The sequence below is a fragment of the Cygnus atratus genome, chromosome 15 (assembly GCF_013377495.2).
Source record: "Cygnus atratus isolate AKBS03 ecotype Queensland, Australia chromosome 15, CAtr_DNAZoo_HiC_assembly, whole genome shotgun sequence".
Taxonomy (NCBI): domain Eukaryota; kingdom Metazoa; phylum Chordata; class Aves; order Anseriformes; family Anatidae; genus Cygnus; species Cygnus atratus.
The window spans coordinates 5,913,419-5,937,051 of record NC_066376.1 but is presented as its reverse complement, the minus strand read 5'-3'; positions in this window follow the sequence as shown (position 1 = coordinate 5,937,051).

The window sequence follows — 23,633 nt, the reverse complement described above, 5'->3', positions numbered from 1 at the left end:
GCTGCCTGCAGACTCAGGGCCCTGCACTGTGATGTATCTATCGCAGCTGATGCGATTCTGCCTTCATGTGTGTGCTGTGGCAATGCATGCGCACGTTCACCAAGAGAAGTGCAAAGTGACTGCCTTCCACAATTCATTGCCACCACCTCCTCTGTTCTGGAGAATTGCTGTTTTATTTACTAATGTTTGGGAGTAGCATAGGATCGGGTGTTGTGTGTGCTACACATTGTGAGAAGTTTAACTTAATGCAATGTTGCACTGATTTGTGGAATGCAGCCCGTTGATATGGCATTGAGCACATAAAAAACAAACAAACAAAAACAATCAGTAAATAAGTGAAATTTGTGTCAATAAGAATTTTGCACAAAGACGAGCACTAGAGTATGACTCTACACTTAGAAAGGTGAAGATACATTTTTTTCACCCTTTCTGGATGTGGGTTAACCCCGTCTTCTTTGAAGAGGTTATTTTCTGACCAAGAGTTATGTCTTAGTGATTTTGCTTAAGAGTAATAAAAAATGTTTTCCTTTTGCTGCATTTATTGAGACCTTTGGCATTCCAGGATAGAATTTTCATATTCAAGACTAGGACTTATAGTCTAGAGCATCCAAAGGAAATGAAGTTGTGTATCATATGATATACGCACTTGTGGGCAAGTCCTTTGAAATGCAAATAGTGATTACTAGGTGAGCCAGAGAGGAAGACTCCAGTATACAGGATCCACATACATCTGGCCCCAAATGCCAGGGTTCTGTGGCCTGTTTATGTGGCCTGTTTGCCTACAAGGTCACTTCTCCCCAAGATGTTCTTAAAACTCTCTGTTCTTAACTCAACAAAGTTGCATTGAGTTCTCTCAGTGCAAAAAATCCAAGGAAAATTTTGTGCATTGAAAGGAAATCTCCAAAACACCTCCTTTTTTTTTTTTCCAAGATCATCAGTCAAACAATTTAAACATAAGCTCAAGAAGAAGCTAGAATTCCATAAATTACATTGGGAAGTGAATATACAGCCATGGCAATATTAGCTACCAAAGTGTTGTTGCCTTTTGGATCTGGAGGGAGAAAATCCTACAGGAAGAGTGGGTAAATGGAGAAGCAAGGCCTTACATGCAGAACTTTTAGATAAAAGAAGAAGTGCAGAAATCCCCATAATTATCCAAGATCACTATTTCTTGCCTTCTGGGCAACAGCATCACCAGCTTTTAATGAATTACCCAAGCAGGACAAACATTTGTGATTCTCTTCCCTTTGCTGTAGAGCTGCAGAACCCACCGGTGCCAGCATCTGGCTTGGGTGCTGACCCCAAGAAAGCTCCCATCATCCCCAACCCTCTGTATTTCCCATCTCAGAAAGCCCCGAGAGCTCCTTATTTTGTCTTATTTTGGAGGACTGGCTTCTCGTGAGCTGCTGAGGACAGCAGCAGGCTTGGATGGAATTTTTCCAGCCTCTGGGGGTCTCCCGCTGCCCCCCACACCCTGGAGCATCTCATGGGGTGAGGCTGGGAGGAGGCAGCCCCACATCATGCGTCCTGTGGGAGAGCAGAGTGCCTGAGAGCAGCCAGCCTCTGGCCAGCCCCTGAACGAGAGGGGAGGGGGAAAAAAAAATCAAAACTTTAAGGTATATGAACTGTGAAATTAAATCGAAATACTCAAATAAGGAATCACATAACAACATAAGCAAAGATGTTTACCAGGGCTTGAAGTTAAATACAGATTTTTTCATAAACCCTAACACCAAATGCAATAAAGTTCTCCGGAATGTTAAATATAATTTACAAGGGAAAAAATGTGCCCTGATGCCATAAAGCGTCTTGTGTGGTGTCCCTTTCCAGGGACCAGTCCAGGAGCAGAAGGGAATGCGCGCTGCGACACCACACTCAGGATTTCCCTGTCCAAATTCATCGCCGCCACACTGGGTGAGCGAGCAGCCCTTCCTAAAGCCACATCCAATGAACAGGAGCTAATTAATCCGCAATGCTGCTCCAGCAAAGGGCCTGCCTGGAGCGGGAGCGTGGGTCGGGCTCCACGCCGGTGCATCCCAGAGCCTTTCATTGCCCATCTGGACCTCGTGGTGCCTGCACCGAGCTCGGTCCGGGGAAAATCACGGTCTCGCAGGATGCTTATTCCTTGCTTATTGCCCTTCTCTCTCCCCCGGCGGGTCTGACATTAACACCCCAAACTGACAGCACAAAGGCGGCATCTGGATAGCATAGCCTGTGGCTCTGGAGTCACGGCTGGTGGACTTGTGGTGTATCCAGATATATTCATTAAAACACTAATCAAGCAGAAGCTCATTTGTGGAATTGTCTTTGAATTTAAAGGGGAAAAGGATGGTCAAACTGCAAAGCCTTTGCAGTCCAGAAGTGCTCTTCCCATAAAAGATGCTGGACAGCCCCGGCCAGCTAACGTCAGCCCCACTCCTGGATGCCTGTACGGGTTTGCCAGGTCCTGTCTAAATGCCAGGGAGTGACAACCCCGGCACGGTGGTGGCAACCTGGGGACAAAGAGCTCCTGTGACACACTGTGAGCTGCTCCTGCATGTCTACATGCAGAGGATGGGCTCTGTGTGCCTCCACATGGGTGATTCCTCTGCTGGGGTCATAGTGGCACGTGGCAATTATTAGAGGACAGAACAGAAATATTTTCATGTGTTTGGGTTTCTGAAGGTGATGAGCTGTGATACAAAGCTGAGTATGGGCTCAGGCTTGGACCTGGGCATAGGACAGACCCTGCTCCGAGGGACGGGAATTGAGTTGCTGGAGATGAACGTTCATGCTCAGGGGAGTTTTCCCTTTTAAAGACAGGGCACTGGGGCTTATTCCTACTGCAACTGGGGACAAAACCCCACCTGGGCCTCCGGAGGGTCTGTGGGCTGTCTGGGACACTGCCAGCTGGAGGGGGCATCCAGCATTGGGTTCAGGGCTTGGGGCAACAACAACAACAACAAAAAACCCCAAGGCCAAAACCCTAATCCCCAAAACCTTACAGGAGAGAAAGAACCCTCAAGACTAGCTCCCCACTAGCAACTTGGTTGGACAAGGAGATATATATGTGCTAAAACTAAACTAATTTTCAGGCTCTTGGAGGAAACAAAATGACTGTTGCTATCATGGTGTAGCGTGAAAGCCTGGGTCACGGGGGGACGGGAGACAATCCTTTGTTCCAGCAGTCCCAGGTGCATCATGTACTGGGCAGAACTTTAGCTTACAATTTGGGATTAAAGTAAATCCTAGTATTTTTCTGCATGCCTGCCCGCTCCCTGGCTCCCAGAGACTGCTGGGTAACTGCCTATTATCCCGTGGTTCCACTTCAGTGCCCTCCCCAATAAAACTTTTCATATCCTTATAAACGAACTAGATTGCCGTGTTATAAACATTTACACTGTGCTAACAGATCATCTCCGCACATCAGAATTGGCTAAATTCCCTTTTCCAGATGAATATATTGAAGGAGATTAGAGATATGATAGCTTTTCAGATTGCTGAACCCAGAGAAATTAGTTTAGTGAGCATTTACAGAGGCTAAATTGGAACCATTAAATAGTGGATTAAATTGATGGTACTTTCATTGTCTGTCCTTCGGTACTGCTGTAAAATCAATTAGCCGTCACTATTCCATTCTCCATATAGTGAGATTGTCAGCCTGGCTAGGAGCTGCAGAGCCTCACAGCAGTAGCAAGCAGTGTGAAAATACACCTATTAGGTGATGTGGCATGAAATAACATCATAGGGCAGAATGTCCCAGTGAGATTTATCCCAGCCTTATCTCTACTTTAACAGAGAGGGGACAGACAATAGACTCTGGTGACACTCTTATCCTCCGAACATGTGCACCAGGATGCTCTCTGGACTGACAATTATTACATCGCCTCTCAACTGTCCTGCATTTTGCATCAGAAATCCCTTCTTTGCCCCACTCCTAAACTGGCAGTGTCCCACATTAAGAGCAGAGGATTTGAGCAGAGCATCTTAGTTGGGGGGGGGGTGGCGGGGGGGGAAATCCTAACTTTCTCTCTCTCGCTCCTGTTACAGCAGCTCTGAGCCCCGTTAGCTGGCTGATTTAGGCACATGTCCCACCACCTCCCCAAAAAAACAATGGCATGGCACGGTCCTGAGTACCACTGATGAGGACCACTTGGTGTCCTCATCCAGCCAGCCCTTCTCAGCTACACTTACTTACTTTGCTCTCTTTCTTACATGGGAGAAAAAGCATAAAAGGTTAAATAACTTGCTCCCAGGTCATGGGGCATAGGGGCAGTGTCTTAGCCCTTGGCCCACTGTCTTCCCATCACTGCTGTGCCAGGAAGAGAGCCCAAGCCTGCAGCACTGCTTGGACTCACTGCAGGCAATGACCTCCTAAGGGGGAAAATTGAAACATTCCCCCAATTCATGCTATTAAACTCCTCTTTTAAAGTGTGAAATTAAAAAGTAATGAGGAAAACAAGTCTCCTAAATTTAAGCTTTAACCTTTTGACCTCACTCCTGTGGTTTTTCCTCCCCGGGGAGGTCTCAGGTCTGGTTTGAAAAGCCACCTTCCCCACTGTCAGACTTGGGGTGAACCAGGAGAGGTTTTCTACCCCCAAAGAGCTTTCCTTCCAGTGTTTAAGTTTTCTATTGAACCTGGAAATGGAAAGAAAAAAAAAAACAACACACATTTCCTATAAAGCTACAATTCCAATTTCTTGCATTGATGTGGCAAAGTTTTTAAATCCCTTGTCAACGTCTTAGTTATGCTTCACGAAGGAACCATCTGGAGCTGCTAGCCCTTGTATTAAATGTTTGCTAGGCTTGTGGTACAGAGACTGGCTCCTGTTCTCAGCAGCTCTTCTCTGCAGAAGGGAGACGGGACCCCAGGTGCTCTTCACTGAGCTGCGGGTCCTAACGTTAGGGGACGTTGGAATATCCCCTTATCCTGAGCAGGATGGGGGCGAGGTGGGGATTTCAGCGCTGCTTTATTTTATGCTCCCCAAATCTCCATCTCCTGAGCCTAAAAGGACTTCCTCTCGGTGGAGACAATGCAGCAAATAGGGGTGGGTGCTCTGACATGTTCTCAGCCCAAGGAAGCGGGGAGAGCTGTGGAGGATGACAGGTAATTCCAGCCCAACAGCTTGCCCCGGATTTGGCTATGTTTACAGAGACACCCTTCAGTACTCCCCTAATCAGGTCTTGCTCTCCTCCAGCCGGGGCAGCAATCAGTGCTTCATTATCACTGGAATCTCATTGTTAATTGAGGTCTGAGAGCCTTTATTTCCTGGACATCTCAAGCATGATGAGGGCACCACATTTCGCAAATAAATCATGTCATCATCTGCTTAGCATCATTCACCTTTGCTGAGGGCTGGTGATCACAACACAAACACAACACTTGCTTTCTCAGAACCACTGTTCAAGCTTCCCCCTCCATCACTCAGCCATCCACAGCTACCTCTCTTCAGACAGAGCCTCCAAAGGGGATCTTCGTTGTCATTCCTGGAGTGAGTTTGTCAGGCTATGCATAGCTATGTACATGTAATCACAGTTTTCCTGTCTAAATAAATTTATAGCCACTTTTTTTTTTTTTTTTAATGCACAGCTCCTTCTGCTCTCCCTCCTCTTTTTGTAATCCCTACAACCCTTTCTGCAAGAAATGTCCTGCCTCCTCTAAAATTTTGCTTCTCCGAGTTTTCAGGAGTGTCTGTCTGCACCTGCCACAGGGACAGAGGGAATGCATGTAGGTTGTCTTCAAGGTGGTGCAACAAGTGCTGGTGCAAATCAGGTTTCCTTCTTTTCATAGCCCACTTCTCTCTCTCTTTATTCTCTTCTTCCATTGAAGTTAAGCCTCTGCTTCTCCAACATTTGTTCTTTGTTATTACACATGACATCCTCTAGCACTCTTAGTTGGCGTTATTTTTTCACTGCCTTAAACATTCCATCCCATAGCTTCCTCACTCCCTTGTGTCCTCCCAGCCCGGCTGCATCACCACCCTGCTTCAGCCTTGCCCACGATGCTCACCCTAACACACAACACAGCCGCAGCAGAGCAGCAACTTTCCCTTGGAAAAGTACATCTTGGCAGCCTACTTTCTTCAACCCGCTCAGCCTGGTGACTGTAGTCCTCGACGACTCCTTGTGGATCCCACAGCAGATTGTAGCAAATCACACTTTCCGACTCAGGAATTCACCCCTTGCTGCTGATGGAAGGTGCTGTTCCTCAATCAACAGAGCTTCAGCAATCAGCCTGCGAGATAGATCTAACTGCTTCTGCCATTGCGCCATTTATCTTCATTTCCATTTTTGCGTTGATGGGTATCATACACCACAAAGAGCCAGCCCAGCCGTGAAATGACACCGGACTGGCAACCTCATAATTATCCGGGCTCACGTATCAATTCTCTTCAATCCCTTTGTGACACTCCATTGCTTCCTCATAACTTCCTCATCTGACAGATCAGCACTGTGCACCCGAACCGCCTGAGAGCCCCCGGGTAATAGCCTCAGGGACAAAGTTAGCCCTGGCAGAAGTGGGCAAAGACGCCTGATGGCTTCAGCGGGAGTTTTGCTCACTTTGTCCCAGGCCAGAACAGTGCTGAACCTTTCCTCCATGCACAGAGAGACCCCAGCTCCTTGATTTGCTCTACAGCAGAAGCCTTAGGGGCTGCTGCAGTGTGCAGGTGTCTCCCCAGCTCATGCAGGACTTGTGCTGCCCTCCATGATTATTGTGCTGTGGTCTGTCTTGGAGTATTCCTGTCTCCAGGCTCATCCATATTTTTCCTTCATATTTCACACAAAGACAACAATGAAAAGTCTCCTGGGGCAGGGTGGGGTTGAGGCTGGCACAGTGCAGCCGAATTATTAATGAAGCACAGAAAGCCTGAGCATGGTAAATCTTCCATGAGAAACACCAGCCTTCCACACAGCCACGTTTGCAGGGAAAGGTTTAAACAAGAGTTAGAAAGTTTTTCAGTGTAGGAAGAAAACATTTTCCTGAAGGTTTGTGACCTCCACGAGGTCCTTAGTGCAGCATGAAGGCCACGGCAGAGAAGGGAAGGGCTGTCTGCTTGGGGCAGAACCTGAGCCATGGGCTGAGGCTCATACAGAGGCTGCTGTGTATCCATGTGCTTTTTTCTTAATTTTGTGTGAAAAAAACAGCAGCTGGTGCATTTTCTACCTGCCTGTGGTCGCTGTGGCTCTGTGTGATCCTCAGACATGTCCTGAGGGGCTTTGCAGGGACCCTTCCAGCTCCTGTGCTGTGGGACCCGCTGCTCCCCCAGCGAGCCGAGGGATGGTTTGGCCCAATAATTGGCAAAGCCACAACCCCAAACCTCCTTAGAGAAGCTCCCCATCCCCAGCACCCAGACAAAACACCCAGCAGCTTGCCCACAGACTGATTCCTGCCACGAAGGCGGAGGAGAAGGGATGCTGGGCAGAGAGCTGGCAGCAAATCCCTGGAGAAGGGGGGAATTTTCATCCCTGCTGCTGCTCCCGAGCCCCTGCTGCTCCAGGCAACCACCTTCCTCGCCCCTTCTCGGGCCCCTTCTGCCCGGCAGCTAGGCACAGCATGTGTCCCCGCCAAGGGAAAGGGATGGGAGGCCAGATCCTGCTGCCGGGGGAAGGAGGGCGGCTGGCACGAGGCTGCGCACGGCCGGATGCGGAGCTGCTGGAGCCGGGGCGAGCCTCGCCACTGGGTTTTAATTTGCTTTGGATCGTGGCCATTATCATTAGAATAATCTCCAGCAGGTGATAGGCAGGAGTAAATTAATTCTGAATAAAGGCGTTTGGGGGTGGGTGGCAGGGAAAGGCAGGGGTGAGCGCTGGGCACTCCCTTCGCTGGTTGGTCAGAGGTGGTCAGAGAGGAGGTTTGGTGGCAAAGAGGACTGACCCCTCTTTCAAGGAGCGTATTTCCCCTCTGATGTGACATTTCTTTCTGCTAAATATGCTCAGGCTGGAAATGCATGAGCCGGCATTCAACAATGGACGTAGAGGGTGGTGGGAGCAGGGTTATTTATGCGATTTTGTTTTTAATTCTCCTTGTCCACCGAAATCATGTGTATGAAAACAATTGAAAATAAATTATCTCCCATCTCCAGAAAGAACCTTTCGCTGTTGTTCCTGGAGCCACCAGGACACGCGAACAATTAATCCTCGACTCCAGACCCAAGTGACTCAACCAATAAACAGCTGTCAGCTGCCGGTCCTGGGGAGGTGCTGCCTAATATCCCAGGAGAGGATAATTATTCTTATCTGATTTGGCTCTGGAATGAAATCATAAAAAGCCTCGTCCCGTTCTGTAAATTCAGTTCTTCTTAGCAGGTTAAGCAGAGCCCAAATGACTAACATTTCTGTCAGCACTGACTCTGGCTAAGGGCTAATATACCATGAAGAATAACCCAATAATAAATCTTATTATAGGGTAGGAGGAAAAAAAAAAAAAGAGAGAGCACACAAGAGTGTGAAACCTCAGAGGCAACATAGGAGGGTGCAAGGCAATTTAAGTGGCTGACAAAAGTGGTTGCAGATGACCATGATGCAGACGGAAATTTCTGAGTAACTTTATTAAAAATTCCCCAGAATTTCAGTGTTTTGGGTGGGGAAGTTTCTGGAGCCAGAGACATGTTTTGTTGTCCTTTGGGTGTTTCTCTTTGATACAACCGATGCCTCTTGGTGTGCAATGAGCAGAAATTGTGAAGATACAGCAGGCATCATGAAGTCAGTGCCTGGGAAGGACTTGGTCTTTGGAAACGATGAGCTCTCCCTCCTTGCAGCGAGATTTATGGCTGGGGTGGGGTGATGGGGCAGGGTGTTGAGTTTAAAGTTCAGGATGACCTTTGTTGTTGCCTTTCATACCTCCGATCAAGAGCCTCCTGGAAATAATGACCGTGCAACTCAATCTGACGTCCCTGGGTCTCTGTTTCCACTGGGGCCGCTGGCGGGCAGGTTCCCAGACCAGCAGGTGGGGCCCGGTGGGATTTGGGGACGGCTGGGGGGTGACTGTGGGGTGTGGGGGGCTCCTGGGGTCGGGAAACCACCGAGTGGTGCGGCCAGGAGGAGCTGTGCAGAAGATGGATGGCAGAGCTCTGGTGCAACCAAAGCATTCCTCCGGTGCCTGGGAAGGGCGTTAGGGACTAGCAGGGACCTTGTGGTTGGGGGGGCTGGAGGGGGGCTCAGAGCTCAGGGGGGAAACCCCAGCTGCAGCCACACAGATCAGGAGAGCTTTTGCTCTTTGGTTTGTTGCTTTATCCCAAGAAGCTGGCAGTGGTGGGACACTGGAGGTCCACAGGGACGGGGACAAAGAGCAGTGGGGGTGTTTAAGGTGTCACCCAGACTTGAGGGCTCCTCTCATCCCTCCTGGGCAGAGACATCAGCTTTTATGGCTCTTTCCTCTTTGGAGCTGCCCACCACGGTTGCACGGGGAGCGAGGGCCCAGCGAAAAGCAATATAAATACCACGCGTCGCCGCTTGCATCCTGAGCGCCTCGGAGCCAGGCAAACCAAATCTCTAAAAAGGTGGACAAATATTTGCTGAGAAAGGCTCTTCCAGGCCTGGCTTGGGTTCAGGCTGATGGCTGAATTGTACGTATAATCTGGAACAGCAAGGCATGGGATCTGGATTTAAAAAAAAAAAAAAGAAAAAAAAGAGAGATTTATCTATTTACGGAAGAAATGTTAGTACTGCTAGGATGTGCTATAATCCTTCACAAATGGACATAAATCTAGGATGGAAATATAGTATATAAATTTCTATAAATCACATACATACAATCTTTACTGCAGTCTGGGTACAATTAGATGATACTGCACTAATAAAGCTCTATACAATTCATTTCCACTCTTAAAAAAAAAACAACATTGAAATCCTGTTTCTGGAATAAATTTGACTCATGCCTCATTTTCCTTCCCAGTGATCATATCTCCATCTTGTGGGAGCAAAGGACCACTAAGACTGACCAGTACAGACCAACCAAGAGCCATGGGAATAAGAGTTTCAGCTGGAGGTGAGCGTTGCTGTTTATTACATGAAGTTCTAAAGAGAGGGAGACAACTGGTGATGCTGCCTTGGGACCATAAGGATATTTCAAGTTCTCCCCTCTGCAAAGGCAGCCATTTACATGCACATCGATTAAATTTACCCATGAGAGATCTCCGTCCTGTGTAACTTTGAAAGTGTTCAAACCTGATTACATTATTAAGCCCGATGCTCATTTTTAAGCCACTATCTGCTGGAGACATCATGCTCCAAATTGTACCTGGCTTAGCTTTTATCTCAGATGCCTGCTTACCATAAAAGCCTGGAAAAGGCACCACAGTAACTTCTTCCAATAAAAAATTAAAAGCTGAGGTTTCTCTGGCCAAGGGAAGCAATCAGTCAGTGATACCGAAAGATCCGTCATCAAAGTAGAAAGCAAGGAATGAATAGGCTTCTAAATCAGTCAAACATTTTAAACATCCCTTTTGTAATTGACAATTTTGTAATATTTATTCACAACAGATCTGATTGCTGGATTCCCACTGGCTCCCCTCAGGAGGGTTTGCGTGAAATCAGTTTGAAATGGTGTGTCAATTTTTTTCTGAAGTCACCATCTGGCTGATAGACTTGAGTCTGTTCTAATACACTGACCCAGTGAATCGCTGCTAAACAATTCCCGGGGGTGCCCGCTCCTCTCACAGGCAATCCGGGAGAGCGCTGCCAGGAGGGAGCGAGCGAGACAGGCACATTTGAATGTGTTATGTTGAGGGATTGTAAAAGAATTTGATTTATGTAAAGAAACAGAAATCTTGGGATGGTCTTGTTTGCTCTGGCGCTCTCGGGCTGGTTTCAAATGGGAGGGGAGGTTTGGGCCCAGCTTTAATGGCCTGAAACCACCTGAAATTGGGCTGGGGGGAGGGGAAATCAAATTCCTCCCAAACAAAACAAAACAAAACCAAACCCAAAAACCACTTCAAATCAATAGCAAGGAACCCAAATGTTTGATAGCAGCAAGACCTACAACCCAACTGATAAAAATAAATATTAGATCAAATACAATCGTACATCTATTTCACATACGTGATAGAATATAGATGACACCAGAGTCCTGCAAAACCAGCCCCACTCTGTATCAACAGCAGTCCCTGGGATGAAATACGGTCAGATCGTCCATGCTTCAAAACAGCTAGGCTTAACCTCTGGTGTGAAATGAGGCCTCCACATACGTGTTTTGTAAGTTCTCCGTGTCAGAGAGGGGTTCCTATGGCACATGTTGAGAATTAAGTGTTTCCTCTCACCATCCCTCTGCAAAGTCCTGCTGTGAACTGTTTTCTACTGTGCAAAAACCTCCTATCGTTGCGTTCCCAGCCCCAGAGCACGTGCACACACATGGTGGTATAGGTGCAATATTGTGTGTGCACTTGTGCACGTTTGTGTACCTACCCACACATACACATATGCTGGGCATGTTTCTGCACACTTAGGATGACTAATTTTTTTTGACAGGCGAGTAAATCATCATTATAGCATTTGTTTTTTTCCATTACCATCAATCATTATTGTATGTGTGATCAAGTAGAATTTGTCTCTGGCTGCTTAAAATTTTCTTGATCGTTTTTCAAGGCTAAATATCATCCCTAGATAAATAACACATACTGTAAAAAATGTGCATGCTAAAGAGCTGATACGGACCCCTGAAATCACACGGAGGGTATTGGCTCGATGGACATTGATTTAAGTCCTAAAAGATCATTTGTTTCTCAATAGAACCCCAGTAAGAGACTGAACGTGGCGAGTGTTTTATAGGGCTTGATTAACTCCCTGTTCCACCAATGGAATAAGGCTGTGGCATGTCAATACTGGTCACGGTGGAAGAATCAGTGGATATCTAAAGCCTGTGAATGTATCCAGAATAACACAAGATAGTGAAACATGCCAAAAAGTTTCCTGTAAATCTATTTTAATTTTTAAGTGAATTTGCTTTGGCTATGCTGGGGTCCGTTCTACAAATCCATCTGAAGGGAACTTAGAGAAGTGTTCAAGAAGATGTGCAGGAAACAGCAGGAGGATATGTTAAATGTGGACAAGGGAAAAAACAAAGTGATGACCAAACCCCATAGATCAGGGTACCGGGAACGGGGAAAAATGTGTAGACAGGGTCAGGGCACCTCCAGGATACCTCCCCTTATTGCTGCATTTGAAGGACGTGGGGGTTCCCAGATGCTCTCAAACATCCCGAGATTCCCCATCGCTGTGTCTGTCTCCAGCCCGTGTCTGACACCGGTGTCCCTACACCCAGCCTCTGACAGAGACATCTCTCATCAAAGGGCATAAAACTCCCCCAAAATACATCCCACCATCAAAAATATGGAGGGAATCAGAGCTTGCCAGGACTGGATGGCAAATGCTCTCTGCAGGTGTTATAATTAACAGTAAGAATAATTAAACTTTAAACACCGGCTAAGCTCAATATCTATGATGTGGGGGTTAACGCAGCAGTTTTTGAAAGGACAGGAAAATAGAGTATTAATAAAAGCAAATGAATGTGGGAAGGACTGTGAAGCATGCTTGTCCTCCACACAGTCCACTGACAAACGTGTCCTGTTTTTTTCAGGGAAAGGAAGCCCTCAGCACTCCCTGCCCACTGGTGAATGATTTTCTTACCGTGGGGCCAGGCAGGCTCGGTTACTGTGTGCACCACTGACCACCGACAGCCTGCAGGACAGAAGGACAAGCTTGGAAGCAGCTGCAGGAAAAAGTGTTTTCATCCCACTTTCACTCCCCATTTCTGGGCTTGCAAACCACAGGGAAACAGATGGGAGGGAAATAAAACTGACAGATGAACATTCAAAGTTTATCCTTGTTTTTAGTGGGTCGTAGTAGAGACCGTTGCGGCAATGCTGTGCAAGATGTTCTTGGGATTTTTTCATCTTTGCAAGAAATGCCGGTGGGTTTGGGGTTATGAAAAGGGATGAGAAGCACAAGTAAAATGTCCTGCTAGGCCTGGGCAGTTTTGGGGTAATTGACCCTCACCAAGAATGTGAGACGGGCAGGGCACCGTGCTGGTGTGCATCCCTCTCTGCACCCAACAGGGTCAGGGGGACGTCCACGTCCAGCTCCCTCCTCCTGTTCCCTGCCATCATCCCCGTGGCCATGCACCCTGCCCGGGTAGGAACTCAGTGCAAAACCCTGTAGGTGAGGGATGTGTGTCCATCTGCTCATGATCAGGTCACTCTGCATGGTGTTTTGCCAGCTTTTCCCAGGTTGGATCTAAAGAGAAAAGCATTTTTCTCGGGAATGGGTTTTTTGTCCTTGAAGGATTCTGCTGTTGTCTCCTTACTTCTCTTAATTGTATAACCCCAAGGTATGCCTCAGATTTACACAGCCTAAATCCAGCCGTATTTGACTATATTTGTCGTTATTCCAATTAATTGTGCGTCAACTAATTGCATAACATGGCTATTTGCATGTCAAACCGGGGTCCTCATGCTGTTCTTTGCAATGTAATTGCTCTGGCTAAGTGAATACCAGGAATATTCCTGAGGTTTTGACCATTAATCAAGGTCTGTTGAAAGGAATATTAGCACCCTGGGAAATAACAAAAAAACAAAAAAGAAAAATGCAAAATATCAATGAGATTTTTAAAATTACGAAGAAGCCTTAAATGCACCAATATCAGTCTGAGGGCCAGGAGGGTCTGGCCAAGTTTACGAAGGCCAGGTCCTCTGGAGGCCTGCAGGCTCGGGAGCTGCTTACTGATAAATGAAGGAGCAGTGGGTGAGATTTCTTTTCTTGGTGCTCGTTTTGGGGGTGTTTGGGCAGTGCTGCTGAGCGGCCAGCAACAGGAATCCAACCATGGGTGACACAGGGCGCCCACGTGTCACTGGGGAGGTCTTTTAGAGTTGGAAGTCTTTAGGAAGCAGAGTATGGGGCTGCTTGGCCATGCAAAATTCCCACAGCAGATGGGGAGATAGCTGAGTGCTGTGGAAGGGGCTGGGGACACGTTGGCCTTGCTGCAGTAGGACCATGGGGCAGGATGCTCACCACAGGACTTGTTCAGGGCTGCCAGGGCACCCACTGCTGCCTGGGCTGGGGAATCCCTCCCTGAACCCTTTGCTCTCTGCCCTGGTTGGAGAAGACACCCGAGGTGTTGAAAATCTCCCACAGCTCTCCAGTACTGAGACGAATCCAGGCCTGGTGTCACTATCCTGAGAACATCCTCAGAAATATTTTGGGAGCAATGGGAGATGAATCATGGCCTGCTGATAACCACCCATGTGGCTCCCCAGAAGAGTGGAGGCACCTGGTGATGAACGGTCCCTTTCCTTTGGGAAATGAGTTGTTGTTGTTGTTGTTTTTCCCAGCTGATGTATGTAAGGTTGTCTTGGGAGAAACCAGCTGAAGGCTGCAATGATGGAAAAGACTATTAATATCCTTGATAAACTATCACTTAGTCAATGAGTTAGAGACAGGTTGGCACGGAAACTCAGCTGTTCCTTGGTCCCATACTGGCAACTGGTCCATTGCATTTTGCTGTTCCACGTTACACAGAAAAAATCATGTTTGGGAGAGCACCAAGGATGTAATCAGGATCCTCAAGGCCATAACCAGGATCCCCAAGGATGTCGCCAGGACACTCCTGCTCGATCACAAGAAGGAGGCTTGCAGGGCACGGAGCCTGCTGCGACTGCATGCTTTTGGCCACTTTTCATCACCTTTCCCAAGCTGCCGGCAAGGCCGGTGGATTCCCATGGGTTGCATGCTCAGCTTGTTTAACCCGGGCTCCTCGGGGGCTCAGAGCTCTCCCCCTCAGCTGCTTCCCATCCCTCATGCCTCTGGATGGGCTGCGGCTCTCATTTCTGCCTCTCTCCGCTGAGGATGAAGTGAAAGCAAAGCTGGGTCTCGGCTGCTGTTTGCAAACAGAGATGAAGACAAACAGATGAGTTCAAGCTGCTGGAAGGAAAACAACCCTCACGGCTCCTCTACTTAATGGTGGGAACCCGAAAGGGTAAACAAAACCCTGGGCAGGTCCTCCTCATTCCCACCGGCCCTTGGTGTCCACCAGTGTTTTTTAGTCTTTACTTCCTAGAACCAATCGATTTTGTGCCAGCCTGTAACTTGTCACTGATGTTGTGGCTGTTCCAGTTAAAGACAACCAGGTGCTGTGAGCAGGGCGGGGGGACGAGGTGCCAGCACCGGGACCGCTCCTGCCCCTGTTCTCCCAGACCCAGAGGGTTCCCGATGGGTGAAGCCTCGAATTTCTTTTCCACTGCTGCTTTTCCATTTCCATCCCTGCAACTGTCCTGTAATTGCAGGTCCACATGAGCAAGCCAAGAAGGATGCACATCGAAGTCTTTTGTAACCCCATTTCAGCACTGATTCCCAGCACCTTTTGTCCTCCACCGTGGGATATCCCATCCCTGTGAAACTCAGAGAAAGGAACCATTTCTCCAAAAACTCGCAAAGTTTCTGATCTGCAAGCAAAGGGGCGAAGATGCGCGAGCCCCTCTTAGCAAGCAAAGCTCCCCTCAGGTTGTATTCCTGGCACTTTGGCTCAGCAGGCTGCTGCATTTCTCCTGGTGTGTCAAGGCAGAGAAGTGAATGCAATATCTCAATTCTTTTTTTTTTTTTTTTCCCTGACAGTCCCTTAATTAGCATGAGATTTTATGAAATTCACCAAAGCAGCCATCCATCTGTTTTGCTGACTTTCAGTAACAATATTTATCATTGCGGAAGTGTCAAAACAATAAAACCAGATGACATTTTATGCAAAGGACTCGGAACTACTTAAAAAAAAGGCCCCAACCTTGAAAGCCTCCTGCAGGATTTTGCTGGGGATTGTTTGCAGACACAAAGCTGAGAGTAATTCCTTCTGTACCAGCATAAATATTTAAAACAAGCCATAGAAGAATTTTCCAAGGGAGGTACAAGGATGGCAGATGCTTCTCTGTAGCAAGTTCATTCAGGCAGTCAGGCAAGAAAAAAGAGAAACCCCCTGCCCTGACATTCTTTCCTGGTTTCACCCAAAAGAAGATCAATATTAATTTTGGTGAATAGTTCTCACTTTTCAAAAGAGTGCTATATAAATTGGTTCATGCCAGTGACTCTTTTTAAGAATTTTAACCTGATCTGCCATGCAGCAAGAAGGGGAATTACAAAAAAAAACCTGCTTATATAACTCTATGGGATTTAACCCAACACAAAAATGAGAATTAATAAATCTGCATTTCCCATTGTCAGCACCAGTTGATTACTGCACTGTGGAGCCCTATCAGAGGGTGCATACGGCACGCTAAGTTCTGCTGTGTGTTTAAATTATCCATAATAAATTTACCTAACAAATTCAAGTGTAGCTGCACTTCCCCCTTGTCAGAGCTCCCCTGGCTGTGAGCACTCAGAGCTGTGCTCTGGCTTAGGGCATCCCAGTGCAGAGGACCAGTCACTGTGACCTGGTTTTGTAGGTGTTGGAGTTGGCTTTTCTGGGGGAAAATGGCTTTGTTCAGTTGAGTGATTCACTCAACTTGCATTGGATTAAACTTTGGTCCCCCCTCTTCATCTGCTCTTTGACAGTGTGGGGTTTTAAAGCCATTTTGTGCTGGCAGCGTAAATTCTGGAGGTTATTCTCCAGCAGCTCTTGGACTCCTGGTGCTAAGGGATCTTGAAGGGCTTGCAAGTGCCAACTCCAAAACGGAGCAGGATGCTGGGTGCTATGGCATGGATAGGTACCACTGCCCAAATTGGGTTTGTGTAAGAGTACCCCAGCAAGCAGCTAGCAAAGCCATGGGTAAATCTGCTCCCAGAGCAGCTCCTTCCCCAGCACTAGGACTGGAGCAAGCCTGTGCTTCCTTCCTCAAATGGGGAATGGGGCAGCCCGGACCCTGCAGAGCTGGGCTGAGCTCAGCATTGATTGCAGGCATCTGTCTTCTCCTGACAGCTCTGCCTGTTAGTGGAGTGAGTCTGCTGCTTAATTTACTTGACTTGTTAACAGCTCCCTGTTTTGAAGTTGTAGGAAGTGGCTGATTTCACATTTACAGTCGAAACATCGGATTCCCATTGTAGGGCTAAAATTCACAAATAATCTGGTAACTTGTCCGCTGTCGCAGGAGCCCGTGGGGACACTGATCTGTGTATATCATGGTGTATATCACTGCATTTTGGTGAAAAGATTGATGAGCAAAGAGGAACGTGGACCTGACTGGCTGCAGGCCAGGAGGGGCTCTCAGACCCGAAAGCCTCAAGGAAATCTCTGCCAAAGAAAGCAGGGAAGGGAGCATGCATGGCCCCCATGGAGGGGGGATGCCTGCCCTGGAGGGCAGGGGGGGGTCTGACCCTGGGCACTGCTTGCAAGAAGCCCCAATGTCCCTCTGCTGCTCTTTGTGGCCAGAAGTGAACCAGGGCATTGAAACAGGGTGAGCTGGTCTGGATAATCCAGCCTTGGACCCCAAAATTGTCTCAACACATATCTCTGTCAGGGGAAATTGGCTCTCAGGAGTGCCCGTGCATACAGATCACACCCGATAGCAGCAACTGGGGCAACAAATCCTGGGAGTCTCTGATTATTAGCTGCCCACTAAGCCCCGTGCCATTCAACATATCAATAACTGGCAGCCCCAGGAACTGCGGGAGAGGAAAACACAGTGTGTGGAGCCTGGGGCATCCCCAAATTGTGTGAAGGCAGGTTCTGACAGCCAAACCCTCACTGAGCTCACCACCCTTTGCACGGTCCTTGGAGGATCACACACAGAGCCCTGGGACTGTGCTGGTCCTCTGCTGTCCCCATTCTGCTTCTCCAGATGCTCCAGCAAGTGGAGGGTGAGCAACCCCAGGGCGATCTGGCTCTGTGCAGTATCTCCTGGATCGCTGTGTGCCTGCGCTAAGGAATTCACTGCAGCCCTGCCCGAAATTAGGCATGCCGCATTTGTAAATGAGTTTGGAGTGAGGGACGGCAGGCTGCAGCCATCCCAGCAGAGCAGCAGGTAATCAGTAGGCTGTCCTCTACGGGGAAGGTGTTAAATCCTTCTTGGAGTGCTGTCAAAAAGAGTTACAGCCCATATGTTTATTGCCAGAAAAATAATAAAAAAGAGAGTTGGTTTAACCAAGGCTAATGGCCATCAAAAGGTTTAGACATGTTCTCTTGCCCTGGAGAGCCAGCGTGCAGGGGAGGGGGTGATGCTCCACCTCGGCCTTGTGATCAAATGACCAAAGCCAAGCCAGCTACAGCCACAACCCCCTCTGATCCCAACAGGAGAAGGATGTGGTCCTAAACCTGAACTGGGAATGCTCCCTGCAGATCCCAAGGGATGTCTGGCCACCCCACCGTGCTGCCACAGCCCCTCCTACACGCTGAGGGGGCAAGAACCATCTCAACCCTGGCCACTGTTAGGCTAAAGAGACCTCCCCAGCTGCTAGAATAAAAGGTCATGAGTACATGAAATGAGTGGAGGGGAGAAGAATCAGGCTGAGAAATGGCAGCGGTGCTGCTCAGCCAGGCTGGCACCGTGGGGCAGCTGCGGCTGCTCTCCTTTGCGCTAACTGATGCTGCTTGGCATCGTGCAATGCCTTATTGTTGTTATTGTTCTTGCTGTAAATACACCTAGAGGCATCTTTTAAATGGAATTAACTAGCGCTGTTTAACTCATTAGTTAAGTGCACAGCGCAGGCTTTCTGCTCACTGGAGAGGCGTGGCTGGCCGTGGTCAGGGCCAGCACACACAGCATGCAAACCGAGGTGCTTTCATGCTCGCCATGCTGTGCCTGCAGCACAGCAAAATTAAAATAGTTGAAAGAAAAATTTGGAAAGATTTGTCCACAAGAGATCTGCCTAGTGGGGCAGCAAATTTAGGTGAGACCTTCCCAACACTGTGTGGTCCAGGGGTCAGTCTGTCTGTCCATGCAGGGAACAAGCCTGGATGGAGGAGGGAAGCCAAGGATTCCCTGCATTGGCATTAAGGCATCTCATGGCTCCTATCTTTAAGCTGTGGAAACGCATGTTTTGTGTCCAGCAGCCCCGTAAAAATGCACTTTGGAGTGAGCACAAGGGTTTAGGGGCAATACAGGCAGTGGTGTCTGAGTGAGGATATTCCCTTCAGCCCCTGTCCTGCCTGGCCCTTGCCCCGGGGCGATGGCAAACCCAGCCCATGCAAAGCACAGGAGAGAGAAGGAAGGGGCTTGTGAGCAGCTCGTTGGCTGCCTTGCAACTTCTGCTTGTTCAACTTGACAGAGATGGAAACTGGCTCCACACCCTCCCCCTAGCTTTGGGGGCTTCCTTCCTCCTCACCCCTCTCTCAAGGCTCGCAGCTGAGGTTTACGAGCTCACCCAGCTCAGGCTGCCCCAGCCAGAGGCTGCAACACAACTGAAAAAACACAGCAGGTCAATACATCACGGGGCACGCACATGAAAGGGAAGAGGCATAAAACTCATGTCAATGATGCAGGGCAAACCCTGCTCCCTTGATGCTCTGGACGTCTCCAAGGCTGGGAACTTTCCCAGCTTGAGGATGCTGACAGTAGCTCAGAGACTTGCTAGAGCATGGAGGGAGGTGAAGGAAAAGTGAAATAACCCAGTCCAGAGCAAAGGCTGTGACCGGTGGTACCCACAGGCATGGCCGGAGCTTGGAGATGGGATGGCTGTCAATGCCCTGCCCTGCCTGGTGCCTGCTGGACCGAGGATGCTCCTGGAGCATGGCTGGCACCAGCCTTGGTCCTGGTACACCGCAGGGACGAAGCGACCGGGAAGGAAAATCAGGGCAGGAGCAGACAGGCTCGGGAGAGAAACATTTCCCACAATCCTTCCCCACAGCTGTGGCGGCAGCAAAGGGATCATTTTTCTCTCCAGCCATCACGGCTGGTAAATCATGGTTTGCAGGACTTTCCAGGAATGTAAATCGCCCCATCAATCCTGGCCCCGCTCCCACTCCCCGCGCTGACGGCCGGCCCCTCGCCCACTCCCAAGGGCTGGGGACCAACTCCTTCCCTGCTCCCTCTCCCCACATGATGGAGACACTCGAAAGGCTGTGGGGATCCCAAGCTCTGGACATTTATGGGGATTGACCAATTTGAGCATTGAGGGAAACCTCTGGGTACCAGTCCTGTGCTCCCATGGTCTTTGAAGACCCCAGGGCTAAATGTTGATGTCCCCATGGGCTGCAGCATCTCCATAGTGTGTTCCTCCAGAAGAGCCATCCATGTGAGAGTAAATTCTGAGCAGGGATGTCAGCGCCTTGCAAAGAGAAATCCATTTTTGGTCACCAGGCTTGTTCTGCATTAACCCTGTCTGGAAGGAGCAGAAATGCTGAAAAACTGGATCCTGTAACAGAGATGGCATTGGGACAGAGGGAGTGGTTTAAGGCACACGGCACCTTCCAGCCACACTGAAGACATCACAGGCATCTTCGGAAGGTGTTGTTGCATCCTTCTGCAGGCAGCTGCCGTTAATTAGTGCAGAATGAGAGATGTTCACAACAAGATGGAAAAAAATAATAATCGAAGAAAACCCAGTGAAGCCCCATGTGATAATAAAGGCTGATTCTAACTAACAGTTGTTATTCAGACATTGTTAATGATATTATAAGCACTACCATGTGCTAGGCAAGCTGTGACATGCACCCCGGCGGACATATGGATAATAAGATCACATGCCTATTTCAATCAAAGCCATAAGTATGAACTTGATCTGAATCGGAAGAAAGCCCAAGCTAGCTGTAGCTTTGGGAAAGCAAGCTCCTGCAGTTCAAATAATAAATAAATTAAAGGGGGAATGTGGTGCGGGAGCACCAGACAGCTCAGCTCAAGAGTGCTCAGCACCAAAACATCTGCAGCGAGGGGCTTCCAGCTTGGGCACATTGCTGCCATCTCAAGCTAAATGCACCCAGTGCCATCTTCAGCAGGATTTTTCCTCCACATTCACACACGGATGTGTTGCCCTGGCTCAGGGGCTTTGCATTTGTTGGTTTAACTCTTGCTGGAGCAGCTACGGACCGAGGTGCCTGGCTGCTTTACCTTGCCTCCCCTCCCCTGCACAGCGAGTTGCACGCTGCAGTGCAGTGCAGAGACGCACGCGGCTGCTCCAGCCCGCACCTGAGCACAGCCAAAGTCACAGGCAGCTCGCTGTCATTAGAAACACTGAACATAATCACCAAATTTAATGCCTTTATCATTGCTCAATGGATCAGTGAACAGAGGAGCTAAAAGAAAGACAATTAGAAGCGTTAGTCTATGCTAAATTTTTTTTCCATTGCCTTGCTTTTGTCTAAAGAGTTATTCATTCCCTAATTGTGAAATGTAATTTTGTTTGGAGGCTTTTGTTATATTTGTTTTGTCGTGTGGCTAATGCAGTTATTTGCTGCGCACAGCCTCTTTTCTCCCGTTCAGCCCATTTAATGGAATTCTTCGGCAGCTTTGATTTAAAACCATTTTGCTTTAGTGACCAGGACATTTCTGGAAGGGGGAATCAGATTGTTCCCTGAATTTCTGTCATATTTTGCCCAGCAAGATTCACTCCTTTAAATGCATGTTTTCACGAAGGCCTTTAATCTGGCAGTTTGAGCTTCAGTGGAGACAAATCTTGGCAAGAAATGGAATTTCTCCCCCTGACCCCCCCGTCCTGGGTTGGGACACAGATGACAGGCCTTCCTCCCACCCTGTTCATGGGAAAATGTCACGATGTACCCCCCGTGCCCTCCTCCCCCCATGCCCACGGGGGGCTGCCAACATGTTCCTCCCAGTCAGGGGGCACCCAGTGTGCACCAGCCCGCCCCAGGACAGGCTCTGGGTGCCCCGGGTGTTTTGCCACCTCCCCGAAAGCACTGCACATGGGTGGACCCCCAGGAACTGTTTTCGGTACATCCTAAACCACACCTGAAAGTTGTTTTTTCCACTCCAAGTGTTTAGAAGGCCTCCTACAGCTCCAGAGCCCTGCTGAGCCTGGATGGCAATGCAGGGAGTGAGTAAATTGCCCTTTTAGCACGTTTTCTCCAACAAGAGGATTTTCAGTCCCAGCACCCCCCACGTGAAATCCAGAGCCAAGGGAGGCTGATTTAAAACCAATCACTAACACTTAGACGGAGCCTCTCCTTTGAACATCCCAAGCCTCGTCTTAGACTATTGGATCAATCCTGTCTCCACTTTTGCCTCTGCTAAGTAACAAACCAAATCAGGCGGCGGCACGGTCGGCTCTAATTGCCTGAGCTGCACAAGTGTAACCATGTCGCAGGATGTGGCCATCAGCCCTGCTACGCCAGGGAAGGCAAAGTGTGTAGAGCTATTGACAAATCCCAGGCGGAGGGAGAGAGAAGGCAGGACCAGACCCGGGTGTTGAGGTCTGGGGGCCTCTATATGGGGCGTGTGGCTTGTGGGGGACACCAGGCTGGGTGTTTTCTGCGTGCCAAGGCCAGGTGTGGGGTCTGGGGGGAGATGAGCCATCAGAGTGTGACCCGGCCCACGTGGATTTGGGACTGCATGCAGAACAGGTCAGCTTGCCTTGTGGAGGTATCTGAAAAGCGCTGGGGTTCATCTGAGTTTAAAAGTTATTTTCATCCCAAAGACATGGATTTAGGTCCCCACCCCCCTCCCAAAAAATGTAGTTTTCCAACCAGACTCTGTTGGGCTCAATGGAAACCCCTCCCTCTGCTGTCTCTCCCCCTTGCCTTCGGTGCCCACCCATCTCCCCTAAGGCAGGCACGCCAAGGCAGACAAAACCAAGACATTTCCACACCAAGCGCATCTCAGCTCCAGTGGTGCTGTCACTGGGGTCACCCCTTTCGGTGCTGCAGGGACTAAGGAGATCAGCAGCCCTGCTGCACACCTCTCCCATCCCTGCTCCTCCTCATGGCCAGGAAGCCAGGACTTGCAGCACCCACAACTGGCGTATAGCACGGAGCATTTCACCAGCAAGTGCTGGTGGCCTCTCCCAGTTCACCAAGCCACCTGCATTTGGAGTTTCCTCCAAGATTTGGGCTCAAAATGAGAAGACTGAGGACCCCCCGTCCTGCTTTTGAGCAGGGCATCATTAGTTGTTAAACAGAAGCCTTGGTTCCTTGCATCCTTAATGCCTACATGGCTTTCCTGCTGTCCTCTTGTCCCAGCTCCTTCTTGCCTCTTCCCTTTCATCTTTCACAGGCAGGCTTTCAAGCTCCCGAACACGTGTTGAAGACGTGCTTATTAATAAGCATCTCTAGAAAGAGGAGAAAAGGGGGCAAGGGGGGAGAGATAATGAGGAGGGAGGAGGAGAAGCCAAACAGAGCAGGCGTCCTTATAGATGTATTTCCCCAGCACAGCCTAAATTATGCAGCAATTGCTGTGGTCATACAAGGCAGGGGACATTGAGCCCTGGTTCCTGGCTTGCCTGGGAGGGGGAATTGCTGCCGGGGGACTGCAGGACTGGGGCTGCCAACCTGTGGATCATGGGGACCATGGATCAGGTATTTTGAAGCACTGCAACAGCCCCCAGGGGGGCTTTAGTGGTGTTTACCCTTGTGGGGTTGTGCTTTTGGGGAGAAGAGAGGTGCCTGCCCATCTTCTTGGAGCTGGTGTTAAAAAGCCTCAGTTCCTCGAGGAGGAGAAGGGAAATCACTTACTGGTGTGGCTGGGAACAGGTGTGTGAAAATCAGCACCCAGGCACCCGCTCCAACAACGTTGTTTTTTCCTCGCGTTCCATAAATCAGCGCTCTAATCTTTCACTGTCCGGCGAGGTCTCTC